Genomic DNA, 23842 nt, shown 5'->3' on the forward strand with positions numbered 1-23842 from the left:
TTTTTATGGGCGTTGCAGATCACTATTTGTCCAAAAGTTAACCATATTTACTATAGAAGTTGTATCACAGCATGTCAAATTAATTGTCCTTCATGCTGTTTATTTTCAAAAGGGAAAATTCTCCACAAAAATAAATGCAACCAGAAGGGAGAGGACATGATGCGGTTTGGAAATCCAATATTTTTCACATATATAGAAGTGCATACTAGGCCTTGTAACATGTCGGCCAGTTCTTATCCTCTACCTACAATACAGCAACCTCCTCTGTCATCTGGTCACGGACTATTTACCGTATGGCCTTTGAGCCACAGTTACCACTCAGCCTTCAGCTCTCATCTAACTGGTGCAGGCAAATGTAAAACGGAGTTTGGTTGCTATGGTAATAGCTTCAACAGCATATGTGTTACATGTGGACATTTCCCATTGATGCCCATCAATACATCTCTGACAGGACTGTGATCCAGATTTCATAGAATGCTTAATAGTAGTGTGGTGTGCCAGCACCAATAGCTGTCCTGTGGCTTTGGACTGTTTTGGGCAGCTTGGCAGCACAAGGTGTTGGGCCATCCAGAGTTCTAAAGTTAGAATTAATTATATGTGTAATATAATGCCAGAAAATTTATTTTTCTAAATGAATTTTGTTATAATGATATGTGTATATGTTTTTATATGTTACTGTACCTTTAATTGAGAGCAGTGAACCCCCATGTGACCCTGCCTGCCAATGAGAACCCCAAAAGTCTCCCCTATAGTGTGGTGCAGGGGAGGAGTTAGTCAGTTTAACCCTAGTGAGGCTCCTAAGCAAGAGCGTAGTCTGTGCTGTGTGTCGTGTGCTCTGAGGAGAGGCCTACTTCAAATCTAATCCCTCAACTGGTCATCATGCAAAGATTACTCGCAAGGAGGAAATTCATGCCCCTGCGGAAGAGTCTTTAGTACCTTGACAGGACCCTAGCAACCAGGATTTAATCTTCCATCTCACATGTAAGTATTAATCTGTTTGGTGTCAGCACCACAAGTCTCAGCAAGGCAACAGGGCTCCCAAGGGGTTACGCTGCACTCTCACACCTAAAGCCAGCTGTTTGTGTATAACCATCTGCACCCTTCTTAGTAAAGACAGTTATCGGTAACCTATCTGTTCCTTTCTGTCTGATCACAGTGCTCTCTGCTGCCACCTTTGTCCATTTTAGGAACTATCCAGAGTAGGAGAAAATCCCCATAGCAAACTTATCCTACTCTGGACAGTTTCTAAAATGGACAGAGGTGTCAGCAGAGCGCACTGTGGTCAGACAGAAAGGAATTTCAAAAAGAAAAGAACTTCCTGTGGAGCAAATAGCAACTGATAAGTACTGGAAGGAATAAGATTTTTAAACATAAGTAATTTACAAATCAGTTTAACTTTCTGGTACAGGTTATTTAAAAAAAAATATGTTTTCCAGTGGAGTACCCCTTTTACCCTTTGAGGACCAAGGGACGTATTTGTCCCATGTTTTTAATTGCCTGAGACAGGCAATTAAAAACATGGGACAAATACAGTACTTCCCTTGGTCCTCAAAGGCTTAAAGAGGAACTGTGGCCAATGCAAAAAATAAAATAATAAATAGATAACTTCATAATTAAATATCCTAGAATGTCCTGATCAAACACCTTCTTGATATGCCCTTCAGTCCCTGAGATATGAGGGTTTATAATTTGTCTGACAATTCAGGGAATCAGTCAGATGGGCGTGATCTTAATTTTAAAATGGGTGACTTTCAGGTAATGGGTGGGATTATATAGTCAAGGAGTGTGTATTAGGTATACATGTCTCTCAATGTACAACATTTCACACGCCATGACTGTATAATCCCTCCCATCACCTGATATTTACGCCCAATATTAAAATTAAGTTCACCCCATCTGGCTGAAACCCTCAAATCTCAGGTGCGGAAGGGTGTATCATGAAACTGTAAAAAGGTGTTTAATACCCTAACAGGTGTTTAACACAGTTAGAAATTTATTGACAGTAAAATCTACATTTTTAGGGGCTGGCCACCGGTCCTTATGTGGTGAGGGTGTGATGAGGGCAGATGAAATTACCCTAGGGGCAGATGGCATTAACCCCTTGTGTTCCTGACGCCAGGGCGTGGTTTATCCTCTACACCACCCGAAATTATACCGCTGGATCCTGGGCTAGGCACAGTGGCAAATAATGACTCCGACACCAAGTTACGGAAAAACAGCAGCTTTACTGAGTCAGACAGGTGTAACAGCCTATACAGCTCGGCTAGGCCCAAGGAGGAGACCAGTGACTTCAGATATCACAGGGCTTTCTGGGACCTATAGTGGACTTGGACAATTTGATAATTGGCACGCTGACTTGATACAGACTTGACTTGGACTGACTTGACTGAGACTGACTATGACAGACTTTACCCCATGTGTAGCTTAGCAGGCTTTGACTTGGACCTGAGGGATAGTGGATTTGTGGATCCGTGGCTGTGTGGTAGACTTTAGGCCTCCTCTAGACTTCAGACACACACCTAGGACCTGACCTTGCTGCACTCAGCTAAGCAGGAACTAAGCATAAGAGAGGGAGCTAGCTCCACTCAGGGCTTTTATGGGGCTTATATGTACAATACATTATATAACATAGGCACTGGCGGTGATATATACAAGACATAGGTGAAGGGGGACCAGGGGTTACTGGATGGAGTCTGTCGGACAGGGCAGCTAGGGTACAGGGGTGCAACTCCGGTACTGGGCCACCACACTTACAAATACAAATGAGAGGATAGTGCCTTATCCCTTCCTCATCTGACAAAGCTTAGCCTCCACAGACAGTGGGTCCCCTTGTAACCTGGCCCTGGGCCCTGAGACTTACAGATTCCTATAAGAGGAAAGTTGGGAGAATGACCTAGAGGAGTCAGGAAACTGTATTTGTGAAGCATGGTATTATTGGGGAAATTTACAGAATGATCTCCTGGAGATATGTTTAGAATCCTGGAAATTCTGATCATCGCATCCATCACCAAGAGTGCACACCTTGTGATGTGTCCAAAACTGAGGATCTAACTCAGTGGTCTAAAACTGTGGCTCTTCAGATGTTGCAAAACTGTAACTCCCAGCATGCCCGGACAGCCGTTGGCTGTCCGGGCATGCTGGGAGTTGCAGTTTTGCAACATCTGGAGAGCCACCGTTTGAGACCACTGATCTAACTCGTGCGAAAAGTGAGGCAAAGAAGGATTATGCCCCATGGGCATATCAAGTATAATTTATCCATATAATTCAGAAGACGCCTAGCCACTACCCCTGTCTGAGATGCCAGTCAATGGAGAGGCAACCAAGAAGGTGTTTGATCCCAGCTGCCATCCCCACAGGTCCTTTATAAATGAATATAGCCATATTTAGTCAGACTATTCCACAAAAGCTTTATTTAAAAGTACAAAAGCTTTATTTAAATTTGGTTTCAATCGGGTTGGATGTAAATGGTAATATATGTGACTGTCACGCAACTTTCAACGATTCCTGAGTAACAAATCTGCTTTGTATGAAGATGCTGCCTGTGCCCTCAGATAAATACATACATAACCAAGAACATGTGCCCTTTAGGCAACTTTTTTTGGTCAGCCAACTTGTCCAGAAGCAGATGTCACTAAGTAGAAGAAGACAACTCAAGGTCAATAGGGGAGACGTATCAAAACCTGTCCAGAGGAAAAGTTGCCCAGTTGCCCATAGCAACCAATCTTTCATTTTTAACAAGGCCTCTGCAAAATGAAAGAAACAATCTGATTGGTTGCTATGGGCAACTGGGCAACTTTTCCTTTGCACAGGTTTTCATAAATCTCCCCCCAATGACTTTTTTTCCCCCCTTAAAGGGTACCTCTCATCAAATAAACTTTTGATATATTTTAGATTAATGAATGTTGAATAACTTTCCAATAGCATGTTAATGAAAAATATGCTTCTTTCTATTGTATTTTTCCCGATCAGTCCTGTCAGCAAGCATTTCTGACTCATGCTGGAGTACTAAACACTCAGAGCTGCCAGCCTGCTTTGTTCACAGCCAAACAGGCTGTGAACAAAGCAGGCTGGCACCTCTGAGTGTTCTCCTTTGTGAACAAAGCAGACTGGCAGCTCGTAGTGTTTAGGACTCCAGCATGAGTCTGAAATGCTTGCTGCCAGGACTGGTAGGGAGACCCCTAGTGGTTACTTCTTCAAAGTGGAAAATTAAGTAGAAAGAAGCATATTTTTTAATAACATGCAATTGTGAAGTTATTCTGCATACATTAATCTATAATATATCAAACGTTTTTTTGATGAGAGGTACCCTTTAATTCATGATCTATTCACACGTACAGTATTCTGTGCAGATTTGATGCGCAGGATTTTCTGCTGCAGATTTCAATATAAACTGAATGACTGAACACAGCTTGAAATCCTGCATCAAATCAGCGCAGAATACTGTACAAGTGAATAGACCCTTATTAAGGGGAGTGTCCCTTCACCTATAGCAGAAGCTTGTTTTATATATGTTTTACATATGAGTTTAGATATATGGCCAATCTGTAAAGGGCGTCCCCTTTTCTGCTGTTTTCGTCCCTTATCCTCTTTGATAAATCGCTCCATTGTATGCGAAGCTCTGGAATTCTAAGTATCCTATGGATTGTAGGAGAAGATGGCTGAGCGCACGCTCCAGTGGTATCAGTGGGCACAGCTGCAGAAGCCATCACCTCTGACACAACATTACTCACTGGCTTTGTGCATCACTAATAACAGCAATTGTGGCATTACTCATAGAAGGGGCTGTGTTGGGCAGGGAAGAAATTACTACAATTGCTCAGTCCACTTTAAGACACTTTGTTCCCCTTGTACACTTGACTGAAAGTATTTTTTATTTTTTTTGTTATATGATGTGGTTGAAAAGTAAATGTGTATGCAGAAAACACAGTTTATTACAGAAAACATAGCTTATTAAGGTAAGACATCCCATCTGTACTATGTGGGGAAAAAATGTACACAGAAATTGACCTGCAGAATGTGTTAATGTGGTGGACAATTTCTGTAATCAATCTGCAGTGTTGCGGATTCTGCCATGCCTCCGCAACTTTTTTAACATTTGCATAATTTGCTTTAAAATCTGCATCAAATCCACACATTAGCAATCCAATACAAAAATATTTTCTCTGCAGCATTTCCATTCTATGTGCAGACCCAAAAAAGGGATATTCTGAGTATAATATACTTATCCACATGGTCGGATCCCTCCGTGATCTCCAGAATTAGGGCCCTGACTTGTTTTGTTGTCAGTGGACCTACTTAAAGGGGTACTCCGCTGCTCAGCTGGTGCCAGGAGCTTGTGACGTCATAGACCCGCCCCCTCATGACGTCACCCCCCCTCAATGCAAGTCTATGGGAGGGGGCGTGACAGCCGTCACGCCCCCTCCCATAGACTTGCATTGAGGGGCGGGGCGAAGCGTGATGTCATGAGGGGGCGGGTCTATGACATCACAAGCTCCCAGTCCCACAGCTCCAGCATTCGGAACAGTTTGTTCCAAACGCTGAGCAGCGGAGTACCCCTTTAAGAGTACCTAGTACATGGCCCGGTTCTCTTCGACAGCTTCATAGGGCTGCTGAACACTTTTACCTATCCTGTGGATAGGGGATAAGTAAATATACTGTAACCCAGAATACCCCTTTATTGGTCCATACTTTTAATGGTAAAACACTAGTCTCCTATATACAGTTATTTCAGATCTGACAAGACCAGAAGCCAAAGATAGAACAGAGAGATCCTCTTGGTACTTACAGAGCGACAGTAGAGAATTATTTTAGTTTTATTTGTTTATTTAGATGAAATTTACAAAAGCAGCATTATTTAATTCTGTTACTGAAGTTTTTTCAGTCTGGGGTAAATACAACATAAAGGGGTTGTCTGTTATGACAAATGGTTTGCTTTTTCCCCACTGAAATGTCATATTCTTATTTATAGGCTGTGTCTAAATTTGCAGATCATCGCCATTCAAGTGAACTGCAATATTAAATCCAGCCCATGGACAAGAGTGGCGCTGTTTGTAGAAAATTTTATGCTATACATTTAAATGGCCATACTCACCAGTTTGCTAAAAGTGAATGGAAATGTTATTTCCAGAAGCTAAAACCTATACAAACCTGATAGCTACAGCTAGAGTTTGCTACAATGTACCCAGTCTAGACTTATACAGTGACCCCCGCGACCTACGATGGCCCCGATATACGATAATTTCAACATGCGATGGCCTCTCAGAGGCCATCGCATGTTGAAGGCAGCATCAACACACCATTCTTTTGTATGTCGGGGCCATCGCATAAATGCCTATCCGGCAGAACAGACTGCTTCAGCTGCCGCCGGATAGCCGTTTACGGTGCCCCGTGCCCTGTGCTGACGATCACCTACCTGTCCTCGGGGCTCCGGTGCGTCCTCTTTGGGATCCTCTGCATCGTCGGCACTCTCCATCGTCGTCATCACGTTGCTGCGCACGCCGTCCCGTCATCCAATAGGAGCGTCGTGCGTAGCGACGTGATGGCGGTGACGGAGAGCGCTGATGCCGGGGAAGCAGTGGCCTTGCCGGAGCGTCATAGACACCTCGGGGACATGGCGACAGCGATGGACGGCGACATCCCGGGCAGCGGTGACGAGCGGTGACGGTCCAGGTGAGTACAACTTCCTCTAACAGTGGTCTACAACCTGCGAACCTCCTGATGTTGCAAAACTACAACACCCAGCATGCCCGGACAGCCAACGGCTGTCCGGGCATGCTGGGTGTTGTAGTTTTGCAACATCTGGAGGTCCGCAGGTTGTAGACCACTGTCCTATACTTTACATTGCACGGATCCCTCAACATGCGATGGTTTCAACAAACGATGGTCCGTTTGGAACGGATTACCAATGTATGTTGAGGGACCACTGTATCTGTTACCTATGCATTGTAGTGAACTATCAGTTATAGATATCAACAGACTTGCAAGAAAAATATATCTCTGTCTTACCTATGGCCCCGGGAGTGTATGTTGGTCTTACGTCAGATGTCCTGGATCTCCTCAGGATACTGTCCTCTGGAAGCTCTGAGATCCGGCGGTGAGCTGTGTCATGTGTACACCAGTGAGGTTTGCCGTCTGATAATGAGACACCTAATTGAATGAAGTCAGCCTCTGGCAATGTTACGGGTCAGCCTCTCCATGCAGGGATTACCGAGGAGGCCACGTGGGATGCAGCTTGACAGGCCTTAAGCACTTCACACCGGGTTCATCCATGACCTGGCCAGGAATAACCGCAGAGCCCAGGTCTCCTGCTGTGGCCTTAAGACAGGGTTTTGCTGTGTTTTGACATGTGTTTCCTGTTGTAAAGTCAATGGTTGAGGAAAAGTTAGGATTTTTTATTTTTTTTTTAACCAAATATTTCCATATTATTTATTATTAGATCCAGGGTGTATCTAACCCTTCGGCTGCCTAAAGTAAATACTGAAAACCCCCACTAGCCCTTCAACTGAAAATTTACCTCCTCTCTCACCAAAAAGGAAGAAATAAATCAAAGAATTAAAGACGTTTAGAAGAGAAATGAGGAAAAGTGTGGTAACCACTAGGGGAGATGTTCAGGGTTATGTTGAGAGTAGTAATTCTTAATGTAAATGTCACATGGCAAAGTGGTGTACTAACCCAATGTTCCTCAGCGACCCCAACCATTTTGTCAGTGAAGCTGACAAAAGTGCAGCCAAGTTTTTTTTTCGTATATAAATGAGTGGTCTGGAGGCTAGGATTCCATTCTACAGCTTGTAAAACTTAACTGCAAATCCAATGAAACACAGATGCTTGAATACAGTTGATTTGTTACAGATTGGAGTCAGAAGAACAGATATTTGGTCACTGTCCCCTTAATTAATGTTTATGCCACAGATTTACTTAATTTAGCTGTCTTCATGTGCTTCTCTAGCACGTATTGGTGAAATGTCTACTGTAGATGTTAGTGTTCACTACTTCTCAAGTCCAATACTACTGAAACTGCTGAAGAAGGATCTTCACAGGCTGGTTAACTGAGGTGCAAGGGGCAAAATGTAGACATCCCTTTACTCACTCTGCGGTGGCATCTGTGACATGACACTCGAAAAGGCGCATCCAGGGGAGACACAGTAATCTTATGGAAAGCTGGCCAGAAGTGTCCCTTATAAATGGAAAGGTAGTGGGGATGTGGTGTCCCGGTGCTGAACACTCTTGTCCACCTGCACTGTCAGGTGGATGTCACTTTATGGTGTCTGCTCTGGCCCACAGCTCCAGGTTTAAATGTCATGCCTTTTGTGATGTATGCTTAATGTATTTATCATTGTTTAATGCACTTTCTTTTCTCTGTCATGTCAAGAGTTAACTGTATCTTTGTAGGAGGATGCATGGGAATCACATGCCCACCCAGGTCTGTGTAGATGAGGAGGAGTTAGTTAGTCAGTTTAGAGTTGGAAGAGGTCCTGGCAAGACCTCTGCTGTGTGACCTGTTCCTCACCACATGAGGACAGGCCCAAAGACCCAGTTGCAACAATACTTGTTCCAGAGCTACATCACTATTCACTAAGATCCTACCGACCAGGTCACCAGTCCTGTCAAGTCTAAAGCTTTAAGGAGAACAGAAGTCTCACTGGGCCCCATAGCAAAACCATAGCAAAAGTGAGTGAAGTGCCAGGAAGTCCAGACACTCCTGTCCACTAAAGTCCTGTCCACTAAATTCCACATATTGAGTAACCAAGTAACCTTGTATGTGTGCTTAGCCACGCTGGAGAGTAACTGGGAGGACTCTGTGAGTCGACCTAATGCTGCCGTAATTACCCACTGGCCCCTGTTTTGCTTATCACGCACAGGTAGGTTTAGCGCTAGGTCCCGTGCCATTTGAGAAACCTTGGCGTTGGTGTGCCGGCTCTGGTATGTCCTTCATATAAGGATATACTGGCGAATGTCTCAATTTTAACATCAGTGTTGAGGGATAGCCAATGTCACTGTATACATCTGCCACAGTAGTGCACCTAAATTCCTGTACTGTAACCATGTAACTTTGTCATGTTTTTAAACTACATCTTACTTTTTTATCTCTTTATTTGGGAGTAAAGTTTGACGATCACCTATTTGGCCACTATTACTGCTCCAATAGGGATCACCTATCTTTTCTAGCACCAACATAGTTGTGCAATGAAATATCCAGCTCCCGTGTGTCTTCCGCCTTATAGGTTGTAACCCACCTTTTTCAGAAACATTTTTTATTTTTTTTGCGGGAACGAGGGAATGAGCAATTGCTACACAAAAAACATTCTAATGACCGCTTTTAATCTTTGTCAACTTGACAGATTTCTTTGGAGATTTCACTTCTTCCCCTATTGAGGTTATTTTACCAGCATTTCTTATATTACAGAACTTCAGATCTTTTTCACAAAACACATGCACCACCATATCCTGTATCCTGACCTTGTTGTATAAAGTATATCACTTTGAAGAGGAAAACACTTAATGTAAATCACCATCATTATATGTTCTGCAAAACAAGATGGAAGCTTATTACTTCACTCTTTCATCCCCACTCATTTACCTCCGTTGTATTATTACTCATCTTTTAGAATTTACTAGTGAGCCTTCAATGTTATTTCCCATTGTGCCCTGTAATCTGGATAAATCTTGTGCATCCAAAAATCTTCTGACAATGGGATGCTAAAAAGCTTATCTAAAACTGTGTGTGTGGTGGATAGGATAGATTCTGGTACTTTGCTTGTTGCCTAGGTCCCATTTTCTTTATAACTGTTTCTGCCTGTGTTACCCCTTTTTGATTGGCAAGATGGGGATCCCCTTCTTCCAGAAGGTTGAGGGGGCACCACATAAGAGACAATTATGATATAATCTACGATATACCTCACAAACATTCCAGGCCTTAAAAGGGTCAGAGTTTGCGTAAGTATGTATACAGTGACTGCCAGTGACCCCATACTCTGAATAGGGATGGGGGAACACGGGAACAGGACCACCTCCCCCTTCTTTCATTTTCTTATCTGCTCTGTTCTGCTGATTAACAGCTCCGCGCCAGGTCCATCTGCTGTTCATCAGGTTTGGTTCAGGATTGTCCCGCTGTCTAGGGTGGAAACTGGGAGTCTATTTAGATCGGTTCCGTGCTGCTCCTGTCCTCTTTGATTGTCGCGGCAACAAGATGGATCAGCGTGTGGACTCCCTCTTGCAGCCGCTGTTGGAGAGAACCAGTGGTCCGGGTGGTGAAGCATGGCTCTGTTCATGTCTGGCGTCTGCTGATTCTCCCCCTGAGCAGAGCGTTCAACCTGCGCTTAATCCTGTGTCTTCTCCCCTGGAGTCCAGCCAGCAAGCTGAGGCTTTGGAGGAGGAGCGTTTGCTGCTGGAGCAGCCATCGGTCAGCGATGTGGAGGCTTTCCCTGGACCTTCCCCCATGGTGTCTAATCCCCCTGCTCCGATCCCATCTAGGAGGAGTTCCAGGAAGAGACCGGCGCCTTCGGCTCTGCCCCCTCAGCCTGCCGGGAACTAGGCGTGGAGTCATCCGGCGAGGAGAAACAAGGCAGCTAGGAATACCACTGCTAGGAATCTGGTGCAACCTCCAGCGCAGTTCCTGTGTCTTCACCTCAGCCTGACGTGCCATCAGCTGGTCCTGTTGTGGGTGAGAGCATTAATGTTGGCAGTCAGCCTGCCTTGTCTGTCCCTCCTGTTTTTTCACCAATTTTGTTTAATGATTTTATGCAGTAGTTGTTTTTGAGTATTTTGCAGTTGTGGTGTCCCAGTACCGCATTCTATACGGTACCTATTTATGTATGGGTCCCCATAGCCAGAGTCCCTAGGACGTAGGGATCCCTGTCATCCAGTCTACCCCTAGTCGAATCTATTCCAGTTTATAGATCAGTAATTTATATAAGGTTAATGTAAATAGGATAACATATATGTAAATAAATGGTTAATTACTTGTTTCCATAGAGTTGCAGGACCTGCAGGTCATGTGACTAGGTGAACTCTATGGTATTAAGCTTAAGGACCTTTGGAGGCCCTGTGACGTAAGCAATCCCATTACACCATGTAATGGTGAATGGCAGATGTTCGGACCAATCAGATTCGCCACGCCCCCTACCCATATAAGGGAGCGGCGGCCATGTTTTCTCTCTCTTGTTCCTGTTCAAGCAACCTAGCAACAGCTCTTGCTCCTGTACTCCTGACGTGGAAAGATCTGCGCAGCAATTATCACAGTGAGTTAGGCCCGAGCCTTGCGGCAACGGCTGAACAAACCTAATTATAGAGTGTATCAATTCCCAGACACTCTGCAGCATCACCGGACCTAATAATATCCCTAAATCCGGACGGATCTGCAAATCTCTCCCTAAATTCAGAGACTGTATAACTAGCTTGTCACGATGCCGGCTGGCAGGTAGTGGATCCTCTGTGCCAGAGAGGGATTGGCGTGGACCGTGCTAGTGGACCGGTTCTAAGCCACTACTGGTTTTCACCAGAGCCCGCCGCAAAGCAGGATGGTCTTGCTGCGGCGGTAGTGACCAGGTCGTATCCACTAGCAACGGCTCACCTCTCTGGCTGCTGAAGATAGGCGCGGTACAAGGGAGTAGGCAAAAGCAAGGTCGGACGTAGCAGAAGGTCGGGGCAGGCAGCAAGGATCGTAGTCAGGGGCAACGGCAGAAGGTCTGGAAACACAGGCAAGGAACACACAAGGAACGCTTTCACTGGCACTAAGGCAACAAGATCCGGCGAGGGAGTGAAGGGGAAGTGAGGTGATATAGGGAAGTGCACAGGTGTAAACACTAATTGGAACCACTGCGCCAATCAGCGGCGCAGTGGCCCTTTAAATCGCAGAGACCCGGCGCGCGCGCGCCCTAGGGAGCGGGGCCGCGCGCGCCGGGACAGAACAGACGGAGAGCGAGTCAGGTAGGGGAGCCGGGGTGCGCATCGCGAGCGGGCGCTACCCGCATCGCGAATCGCATCCCGGCTGGCAGCGGAATCGCAGCGCCCCGGGTCAGAGGACGTGACCGGAGCGCTGCCGCGGGGAGAGTGAAGCGAGCGCTCCGGGGAGGAGCGGGGACCCGGAGCGCTCGGCGTAACAGTACCCCCCCCATTGGGTCTCCCCCTCTTCTTAGAGCCTGAGAACCTGAGGAGCAGACTTTTGTCTAGGATGTTGTCCTCAGGTTCCCAGGATCTCTCTTCAGGACCACAACCCTCCCAGTCCACTAAAAAAAAAATTTCTCCCTCTGACCTTTTTGGCAGCTAAAATTTCTTTGACCGAGAAGATGTCCGAGGAGCCGGAAACAGGAGTGGGAGGAACAGACTTGGGAGAAAAACGGTTGAGGATGAGTGGTTTGAGAAGAGAGACGTGAAAGGCATTAGGGATACGAAGAGAGGGAGGAAGAAGAAGTTTATAAGAGACAGGATTAATTTGACACAAAATTTTGAAAGGACCAAGATAGCGTGGTCCCAACTTGTAGCTAGGGACACGGAAGCGGACATATTTAGCGGAGAGCCATACCTTGTCTCCAGGGGAAAAAACGGGGGGAACTCTTCTTTTCTTATCCGCGAACTTCTTCATGCGTGATGAAGCCTGTAAGAGAGAATTTTGGGTCTCTCTCCATATGATGGAAAGGTCACGAGAAATTTCATCCACAGCGGGCAGACCAGAGGGCAAGGGAGTAGGGAGGGGGGGAAGAGGGTGACGGCCGTACACCACGAAAAATGGGGATTTGGAGGAAGACTCAGAGACCCTAAAGTTATACGAGAATTAGGCCCATGGGAGGAGATCTGCCCAGTCATCCTGGCGGGAGGAAACAAAATGTCGCAAATAATCACCCAAGATCTGGTTAATCCTTTCTACTTGTCCATTGGACTGGGGATGATATGCAGAAGAAAAATTTAATTTAATCTTGAGTTGTTTACAGAGAGCCCTCCAGAATTTAGACACGAATTGGACGCCTCTATCCGAGACAATCTGCGTAGGCAATCCGTGAAGACGAAAAATGTGTACAAAAAATTGTTTAGCCAACTGAGGCGCAGAAGGAAGACCAGGAAGAGGGATGAAATGTGCCATTTTGGAGAATCGATCAACGACCACCCAAATAACAGTGTTGCCACGGGAAGGGGGTAAATCAGTAATAAAATCCATACCAATCAGAGACCAAGGCTGTTCGGGGACAGGCAGAGGATGAAGAAAACCAGCGGGCTTCTGGCGAGGAGTCTTATCCCGGGCACAGATAGTGCAGGCTCGCACAAAGTCCACAACATCCGTCTCCAGAGTCGGCCACCAATAGAAGCGGGAGATGAGTTGCACAGATTTCTTGATACCCGCATGACCTGCGAGATGGGAGGAGTGACCCCATTTGAGGATTCCGAGGCGTTGGCGAGGAGAAACAAAGGTCTTTCCTGGAGGAGTCTGCCTGATGGAGGCAGGAGAAGTGGAGATCAGGCAGTCAGGTGGAATGATGTGTTGCGGAGAGAGTTCAACTTCTGAGGCATCCGAGGAACGAGAGAGAGCATCGGCCCTAATGTTCTTATCGGCAGGACGAAAGTGAATCTCAAAATTAAATCGGGCAAAGAACAGAGACCACCGGGCCTGGCGAGGATTCAGCCGTTGGGCAGACTGGAGGTAGGAGAGGTTCTTGTGGTCTGTGTAGATAATAACAGGAGAACTTGATCCCTCCAGCAGATGCCTCCATTCCTCAAGTGCTAATTTAATGGCTAGAAGCTCTCGATCCCCGATGGAGTAGTTCCTCTCCGCTGGAGAGAAGGTCCTAGAGAAAAAACCACAAGTGACAGCATGCCCGGAAGAATTTTTTTGTAGAAGAACAGCTCCAGCTCCCACTGAGGAGGCATCAACCTCCAATAGGAAGGGTTTGGAAGGGTCAGGTCTGGAGAGGACGGGAGCCGAAGAAAAGGCAGACTTGAGTCGTTTAAAGGCGTCTTCTGCTTGAGGAGGCCAGGACTTGGGATCAGCATTTTTTTTGGTTAAAGCCACGATAGGAGCCACAATGGTAGAAAAATGTGGAATAAATTGCCTGTAATAATTGGCGAACCCCAAAAAGCGTTGGATAGCACGGAGTCCGGAGGGGCGTGGCCAATCTAAGACGGCAGAGAGTTTGTCTGGATCCATCTGTAGTCCCTGGCCAGAGACCAAATATCCTAGAAAAGGAAGAGATTGGCATTCAAACAGACATTTCTCAATTTTGGCATAGAGTTGGTTGTCACGAAGTCTCTGAAGAACCATACGGACATGCTGGCGGTGTTCTTCTAGATTGGCAGAAAAAATTAGGATATCGTCCAGATATACAACAACACAGGAGTATAACAGATCACGAAAAATTTCATTGACAAAGTCTTGGAAGACGGCAGGGGCGTTGCACAGTCCAAAGGGCATGACCAGATACTCAAAGTGTCCATCTCTGGTGTTAAATGCCGTTTTCCACTCGTCCCCCTCTCTGATGCGGATGAGGTTATAGGCGCCTCTTAAGTCCAATTTAGTGAAGATGTGGGCACCTTGGAGGCGATCAAAGAGTTCAGAGATGAGGGGTAAGGGGTAGCGGTTCTTAACCGTGATTTTATTAAGACCGCGGTAGTCAATGCAAGGACGTAGGGAGCCATCCTTTTTGGACACAAAGAAAAATCCGGCTCCGGCAGGAGAGGAGGATTTACGGATAAAGCCCTTTTTTAGATTCTCCTGGACGTATTCGGACATGGCAAGAGTCTCTGGGGCAGAGAGAGGATAAATTCTGCCCCGGGGTGGAGTAGTGCCCGGGAGGAGGTCGATAGGGCAATCATAAGGCCTGTGAGGAGGTAGAGTCTCAGCTTGTTTTTTGCAGAAAACATCCGCGAAGTCCATATAGGCCTTAGGGAGACCGGTTACTGGAGGAACCACAGAGTTACGGCAAGGGTTACTGGGAACCGGTTTTAGACAGTTCTTGGAACAAGAGGACCCCCAACTCTTGATCTCCCCAGTGGACCAATCCAGGGTAGGGGAATGAAGTTGAAGCCAGGGAAGTCCAAGGAGAATTTCCGAGGTGCAATTGGGGAGGACCAAAAGTTCAATCCTCTCATGATGAGATCCGATGCTCATAAGAAGGGGCTCCGTGCGGAAACGTATGGTACAGTCCAATCTTTCATTATTTACACAATTGATGTAGAGGGGTCTGGCGAGACTGGTCACCGGGATGTTGAACCTGTTGACGAGAGAGGCCAAAATAAAATTTCCTGCAGATCCAGAGTCCAAGAAGGCCACTGTAGAGAAGGAGAAGGCAGAGGCAGACATCCGCACAGGCACAGTAAGACGTGGAGAAGCTGAGTAGACATCAAGGACTGTCTCACCTTTGTGCGGAGTCAGCGTACGTCTTTCCAGGCGGGGAGGACGGATAGGACAATCTCTCAGGAAGTGTTCGGTACTAGCACAGTACAGGCAGAGGTTCTCCATACGGCGTCGTGTCCTCTCTTGAGGAGTCAGGCGAGACCGGTCGACCTGCATAGCCTCCACGGCGGGAGGCACAGGAACAGATTGCAGGGGACCAGAGGAGAGAGGAGCCGAGGAGAAGAAACGCCTCGTGCGAACAGAGTCCATATCTTGGCAGAGTTCCTGACGCCTTTCGGAAAAACGCATGTCAATGCGAGTGGCTAGGTGAATAAGTTCATGTAGATTAGCAGGAATTTCTCGTGCGGCCAGAACATCTTTAATGTTGCTGGATAGGCCTTTTTTGAAGGTCGCGCAGAGGGCCTCATTATTCCAGGACAATTCTGAAGCAAGAGTACGGAATTGTACGGCATACTCGCCAACGGAAGAATTACCCTGGACCAGGTTCAACAGGGCAGTCTCAGCCGAAGAGGCTCGGGCAGGTTCCTCAAAGACACTTCGGATTTCCGAGAAGAAGGAGTGTACAGAGGCAGTGACGGGGTCATTGCGGTCCCAGAGTGGTGTGGCCCATGACAGGGCTTTTCCGGACAGAAGGCTGACTACGAAAGCCACCTTAGACCTTTCAGTGGGAAACAGGTCCGACATCATCTCCAGATGCAGGGAACATTGGGAAAGAAAGCCACGGCAAAACTTAGAGTCCCCATCAAATTTATCCGGCAAGGATAAGCGTATCCCAGGAGCGGCCACTCGCTGCGGAGGAGGTGCAGGAGCTGGCGGAGGAGATGACTGCTGAAGCTGTGGTAGTAACTGTTGTAGCATAACGGTCAGTTGAGACAGCTGTTGGCCTTGTTGCGCTATCTGTTGTGACTGCTGGGCGACCACCGTGGTGAGGTCAGCGACAACTGGCAGAGGAACTTCAGCGGGATCCATGGCCGGATCTACTGTCACGATGCCGGCTGGCAGGTAGTGGATCCTCTGTGCCAGAGAGGGATTGGCGTGGACCGTGCTAGTGGACCGGTTCTAAGCCACTACTGGTTTTCACCAGAGCCCGCCGCAAAGCGGGATGGTCTTGCTGCGGCGGTAGTGACCAGGTCGTATCCACTAGCAACGGCTCACCTCTCTGGCTGCTGAAGATAGGCGCGGTACAAGGGAGTAGGCAAAAGCAAGGTCGGACGTAGCAGAAGGTCGGGGCAGGCAGCAAGGATCGTAGTCAGGGGCAACGGCAGAAGGTCTGGAAACACAGGCAAGGAACACACAAGGAACGCTTTCACTGGCACTAAGGCAACAAGATCCGGCGAGGGAGTGAAGGGGAAGTGAGGTGATATAGGGAAGTGCACAGGTGTAAACACTAATTGGAACCACTGCGCCAATCAGCGGCGCAGTGGCCCTTTAAATCGCAGAGACCCGGCGCGCGCGCGCCCTAGGGAGCGGGGCCGCGCGCGCCGGGACAGAACAGACGGAGAGCGAGTCAGGTAGGGGAGCCGGGGTGCGCATCGCGAGCGGGCGCTACCCGCATCGCGAATCGCATCCCGGCTGGCAGCGGAATCGCAGCGCCCCGGGTCAGAGGACGTGACCGGAGCGCTGCCGCGGGGAGAGTGAAGCGAGCGCTCCGGGGAGGAGCGGGGACCCGGAGCGCTCGGCGTAACAGTACCCCCCCCCTTGGGTCTCCCCCTCTTCTTAGAGCCTGAGAACCTGAGGAGCAGACTTTTGTCTAGGATGTTGTCCTCAGGTTCCCAGGATCTCTCTTCAGGACCACAACCCTCCCAGTCCACTAAAAAAAAAATTTCTCCCTCTGACCTTTTTGGCAGCTAAAATTTCTTTGACCGAGAAGATGTCCGAGGAGCCGGAAACAGGAGTGGGAGGAACAGACTTGGGAGAAAAACGGTTGAGGATGAGTGGTTTGAGAAGAGAGACGTGAAAGGCATTAGGGATACGAAGAGAGGGAGGAAGAAGAAGTTTATAAGAGACAGGATTAATTTGACACAAAATTTTGAAAGGACCAAGATAGCGTGGTCCCAACTTGTAGCTAGGGACACGGAAGCGGACATATTTAGCGGAGAGCCATACCTTGTCTCCAGGGGAAAAAACGGGGGGAACTCTTCTTTTCTTATCCGCGAACTTCTTCATGCGTGATGAAGCCTGTAAGAGAGAATTTTGGGTCTCTCTCCATATGATGGAAAGGTCACGAGAAATTTCATCCACAGCGGGGTAAACACTAATTGGAACCACTGCGCCAATCAGCGGCGCAGTGGCCCTTTAAATCGCAGAGACCCGGCGCGCGCGCGCCCTAGGGAGCGGGGCCGCGCGCGCCGGGACAGAACAGACGGAGAGCGAGTCAGGTAGGGGAGCCGGGGTGCGCATCGCGAGCGGGCGCTACCCGCATCGCGAATCGCATCCCGGCTGGCAGCGGAATCGCAGCGCCCCGGGTCAGAGGACGTGACCGGAGCGCTGCCGCGGGGAGAGTGAAGCGAGCGCTCCGGGGAGGAGCGGGGACCCGGAGCGCTCGGCGTAACATAGCTCAAGGTCCGTAACAACTGTCAGTCACTAAACAACCTAAGGACTGTTTATATGAGACTGTTACTGTGCCGTGGATATTGTAAGCACTTCAGTAAAGTTGTTCAAGTTAAATCTCCTTGTGGACCTTCAGTCATTTCATGCACCTATCGTTACTGGGAAGGGCGGCGATAGGCCGTAGCAATTAACTCAGCATACCAGCCCTCAGCCTGGCGTCACGAACTATAGGGTTAACATTAACCCCTCATATACCGATACCATATCACCACTACCATACACCCCCCAAGGGCTACCACAAAGCCTTTTTGGCGTTGCGCGAACAGAATTCGGGTGTGCGCCTACCATTGCTACTAGTGAAAGTGTACTCCCCACCAGAAAACAAGCTTTATTTATGTGTTGCTGTGTACAGGAACGGTGCTTGTGGTGCACCATACAAGGGGGCCAAGAGAAAAGTAAGGGGGGAGGCGAAGATTTATCTACAATTGAAATGTGTAAACTGCACAATGAGTTCATGCTGCGAACCTCTGGTCCGGTCAGTACAGGCGGAGCCGAACTGCTGCCTGAAAAGCGTGCGAAGAAAGCCCGCACTGCGCCACGCCCCGCCCCTGGGCGTGGATGCCAAGTTGCTGTATCCCAGCCGAAAGGGAACTCATAGATGCAGGAGTAGTTTCTGGAGGGACCGGAAGTCGGGGCTGCACCGATAGCGTCCTTCCTGCCCAGCGCCATTTTGGAGAAGCCTACTATAAAAGACGCCACGCAGAGCAACCTCTTCAGTCTGCAGAGAGAGCTGGAGAGTACAGACATGGCGGAGAGCAGCATTCCACGTGGTCAAGTTGGCAAAATGGCGCCGGAAACACGGAAAGTTGTGGCAGTCGCAGCCCAACTTTTTCAAGAGCTTGCTGACCATCTGCAGCGGTTGTCATTAGACAAAGAGGGGGCCTGTAATCTTCCCCCACTGCCTGATGATGACGACGATTGGCCAGAGACACCTCCAGCGAACAGTGCAGGGACACCTGGAGGTGCGTCACCGGTAAGATTGTCCCCTCACCACTGGACCTGGGGCTCGTGGGCCGAGATCCCGTCGGAGGAATCTGCTGTGAGTACCCCGCCAGAGGCGGCCTATTCTTCCTCCTCCAGCCCTGAGGTTATTCCTCGATCAAGTTTGCCAAGTGCACAACCGTGCTCACCAAAATTGCCGCAATGGGTGTTCGGAGATGAGCCGGAGCTGATCGAGTACATGCACAGAGTACTTCAACCATAACTTGGGAAGACACTCCCACCAATCCCAACTGCAGAAAGGGAAAAGGCCCGCCAAGAAGCCGAGCTGGCGGAATTGATGGAAAAGTTAAAGGCCCGACACAAAGAACTCTATGCTCCAAAGCACGTACATTTGCCTTACGAAGAAAGAGTGCGGTATCAAGAAAATACCAAAGAAATGGAGGCATTGTACATCCATAAATGGGATCACCCCCGAGAAGGGGAGGAGCCATTAGAAATGAGAAGAGCAACTGTGGCCAAGTTCGACAAGGTCAGAGGTTATGGGACACTCCTTGACTGCCACACTGGGCAGACCATCCTCGTAAACCGACGAGCAGTGCAAAGGCCATATCTCCATAAGAAGTTCAACACCTTGGAGGTGGGTGAAATTGTGGAGTACACCCCCGTCCAGAGCCTTCGTGGAGAATGGGCTGCAGCGGTCACCAGACCAACAGCCCCAACACAGCTTCCTTTCAAATATTTCCCGGCAACGGATTGGGAGTCTGATGCCTTCAACTTGAGGCCGAAAAGGTCTGCTCCTAAAGCGTCCACCAGCGCACCCAAGGAGGAGGAGCTTCAAGAGTCAAGTGCATCATCTTCTATGTACAGCAAAGAGTCAAGTTCATCATCTTCTATGTACAGTAAAGTGTCAAGTTCTTCATCTTCTTCATACAGTCGAGAGTCAAGTTCTACACAGGGTAAAGAAAACAGGCCAAAGTTGCGGCCACCCAAGTCGGTACCTAGACCCTCTCAGAGCAGTGAAAGTTTGTCTAACCCTGGGGTATCCAACAATGTACCAAAGCCCTCTCGGAGCAGTGAGAGTTTGCCAATTCCTAAGGTACCAACGAAAGGGTCATGGGTTGCTCCTAATTTGGAGATGGTGCTCAAGCCCTATTGTCCCACTGTGATCCCGGCTAGTAAGCCTATAACCCCTTCTCAAGCTGCTTTCCACCACTCTATCCTCACCAATGTGGTGTGGCAAAGCTATGTCAAGTCTGATCCTGTCCCTGATGTTGGCAGATATAGGGGAACCAAGAGAGGCACTACAAGAGGGAAGAAGAACATTTTCTAAAGAGACACTAAAGTAATGTCATATTGTTTTCTGTCTAACCATTTTTGCCTTACAGTAACCAAGTTCAAGAAAAGTGCCTAGCGGGACTGTGCTAAGTTGTTCCAGTTTAAAGTTCAGCAACGTAACCATTAAGCTTGTGCCTGACTAATAAGTCAAGAGACTCCTAGCCTGTAGGAGATTCATCAAGGACTGAACCCGGCTGATTTGTGGTTAAGGCCGTGTTCACTTTTTCAATTGAACTCCTAGTGTAGGTGGACTGCTGATCCTTACACGGCAATTTGTATATTTTCTTTGGACTCCTAGTGTAGGTGGACTGCTGATCCTTACACGCCTGCTTCATGTATATACCACCAGCTTCATAAGAACTCTTATGATAAATGTTGCACTTATCGGGTGATTGCACCTGAAATATGTTGGAGTGTTGATAAATGTATAGTAAATATGTTTATGGTTCTGTACAAAGAAAGATATCCTTGTGTCTGTGTACATAAATAGTAAGTAAGGTTTGTACATAGAAAATATAGTCATATGTCTATGTACACAAAAATAACTCAGAGTTGTACACAGAAAATATCGACGTACTGCACGTGTACACTCAACACTAAAAATATATATAATTCTTGTAATACAAATGTATAATAAACAAAAGGTGTTTAGTAAGTAACTCAACAGGGGACACCTCCTCCTCCGAGGGTAGTATTATTGCTGTCGCCCATCACTAGCACCTGTCTCAACCAAAAAGAATAGGGAGGATTCCCTTTCAAATAGTACTTGCACATAGTACTCTAGATTACTCACTTAATGTACTACTTCACATTTCTCTAGTACATACACCAAAACAAAATAAATATCTCACTTAAGAAAACACTTAAGGAATTGTAGCATATTGATACCCAATTCCTGCCACTGTTAGGTACACTTCTTCTTTTCTTTATTCATTGCGTGTGTGTGAGATGCTCTGCCTGGCCAGTAGGTGCTCTTGCAAATACAAAAATAAACACGTAATTCTAAGAATAACCTACTTAGGTTGTTTTGAAAGTGCTCTAGGGGTAAGTAGCATGTAGTCGATAGACCCTAGCAGCCACCCTTACTGTGACCTAGCTTCAGGCTAGCCAGTATACCTTTCGTGTACTAACTAACAGGTAACTTATTGTTGGCGAATAAAATGTGTGAGATAAAAAAATTGTCTAGTCAGCTTGAAGCTAACTGTATAGAGAACTGTACTAATGTCTAGTTAGCCTTCTGTATAGAAATATGTGCTAATATTCAGTTTAGCCTCATCAAAATGTATAGAGAGCTAATAAAATGTCTTAAGAGCTAGCAACTACATGTCAGATAGCTGCCTAACTGTCCAGTAAGCTTCAAAATGTATCATAAGTTTAATAAAGTTGTATAGGAAGCTAGAAACTAAAGGATGGATAGCTTCTTCAAATGTCTAGATAGCATTCAAATGTCTAGATAGTATTTAAATGTCTAGATAGTATTCAAATGTCTAGATAGCATTAAAATGTGTTTAGTCTACCTAGGATGTATAACAAATGTACAGATCATCCTGTTCTATAGCATCCTGTTCTAGTCCTAGTCCCTCTGTCTCAGGGGACAGACGTCGAGGCCGACTTATCTTTAGTAAGGGGGTTTGTGGTGTCCCAGTACCGCATTCTATACGGTACCTATTTATGTATGGGTCCCCATAGCCAGAGTCCCTAGGACGTAGGGATCCCTGTCATCCAGTCTACCCCTATTCACCTCTATTCCAGTTTATAGATCAGTAATTTATATAAGGTTAATGTAAATAGGATAACATATATGTAAATAAATGGTTAATTACTTGTTTTCATAGCGTTGCAGGACCTGCGGGTCATGTGACTAGGTGAACTCTATGGTATTAAGCTTAAGGACATTTGGAGGCCCTGTGACGTAAGCAATCCCATTACACCATGTAATGGTGAATGGCAGATGTTCGGACCAATCAGATTCGCCACGCCCCCTACCCATATAAGGGAGCGGCGGCCATGTTTTCTCTCTCTTGTTCCTGTACTCCTGACGTGGAAAGATCTGCGCAGCAATTATCGCAGTGAGTTAGGCCCGAGCCTTGCGGCAATGGCTGAACAAACCTAATTATAGAGTGTATCAATTCACAGACACCCTGCAGCATCACCGGACCTAATAATACCCCTAAATTCGGACGGATCTGCAAATCTCTCCCTAAATTCAGAGACTGTATAACTAGCTCAAGGTCCGTAACAACTGTCAGTCACTAAGCAACCTTAGTACTGTTTATATGAGACTGTTACTGTGCCGTGGATATTGCAAGCACTTCAGTAAAGTTGTTCAAGTTCAAGTTAAATCTCCTTGTGGACCTTCAGTCATTTCATGCACCTATAGTTACTGGGAAGGGTGGCGATAGGCCGGAGCAATTAACTCAGCATACCAGCCCTCAGCCTGGCGTCACGAACTATAGGGTTAACATTAACCCTTCATATACCGATACCATATCACCACTACCATACACCCCCCAAGGGCTACCACACAGTCACAGGCCGGGTCTTCCCTGGGTAGTGTATGGACAGGTTCTCAGGGGAGTGGGGCCAATCCTGGGCCTAGTACAGGTTTTAATGTGTGTGTGCCCCCCCCCCCCCCCCCCCCGCCTGTAAAGGAACTACCCAGACCAAGTTTAATGTCATAGGCTGGGTCTAATGTTAATGTGGCGGGGGTCTTTCCTGTTCCTTCTGCTTCTGTTAATGATGTTAGTACTTCTGGGGGGCACTCTGGGTCTGTTCCTGTTCTGGATAGAGCTGCTGGTGTTTCTGAATCAGCGCGACCGATCATTTAAAGGTAGACCATGTTTTATAGATAGAGCTCATTCAAATTGATATGCATATCTTTATGTAATCCAGTCACTGTATTCCCATTTTTCGGTCATCAGGTGAGCACTTCCTCACACCACCTACAGTTTCTTCCATACCATCAGGATCCTTCCCTCCTCCTACAGCAGCATCAGGTTAGTCCCCACCACCTAGCTTTAATTGATATGTGTCTGATACAGCGCTTGCCAATTCAATAATAAGATTTCTAAATTACTTCTAATAAAAAATCTTAATCCTTTCAGTACTTATGAGCTTCTGAAGTTAAGGTTGTTCTTTTCTGTCTAAGTGCTCTCTGATGACACCTGTCTCGGGAAACGCCCAGTTTAGAAGAGGTTTGCTATGGGGATTTGCTTCTAAACTGGTCGTTTCCCGAGACAGGTGTCATCAGAGAGGACTTAGACAGAAAAGAACAACCTTAACTTCAGAAGCTCATAAGTATTGAAAGGATTAAGATTTTTTAATAGAAGTAATTTACAAATCTGTTTAACTTTCTGGAGCCAGTTGATATATATAAAAAAGTTTTTGCCTGGAATACCCCTTTAACCCCTTAAGGACCGAGCCCTTTTTCACCTTAAGGACCAGAGCATTTTTTGAACATCTGACCACTGTCACTTTAAACAGTAATAACTCTGGAATGCTTTTAGTTATCATTCTGATTCTGAGACAGTTTTTTCGTGACATATTCTACTTTAACTTAGTGGTAAACTTTTATGGTAACTTGCATCCTTTCTTGGTGAAAAATCCCCAAATTTG

At 46.9% G+C, this 23842-nt stretch overlaps 1 long non-coding RNA gene across 2 annotated transcripts in view; it reads left to right on the forward strand.

Annotated features, from left to right (window-relative positions):
• The first annotated feature begins 957 nt into the window (after window positions 1-957).
• The window catches only part of LOC130275980 (uncharacterized), a 35002-nt gene continuing 12117 nt past the window's right edge, over window positions 958-23842 (forward strand). The window contains exons 1-2 of one of the 2 annotated variants that reach the window (XR_008844974.1): window positions 958-981; window positions 23149-23223. This is a non-coding gene — a long non-coding RNA (uncharacterized LOC130275980). The remainder of the gene's footprint in view (window positions 982-23148; window positions 23224-23842) is intronic. The other variant, XR_008844975.1, reaches the window with a different exon arrangement.

This window comes from Hyla sarda, chromosome 6 (assembly GCF_029499605.1).
Source record: "Hyla sarda isolate aHylSar1 chromosome 6, aHylSar1.hap1, whole genome shotgun sequence".
NCBI lineage: Eukaryota > Metazoa > Chordata > Amphibia > Anura > Hylidae > Hyla > Hyla sarda.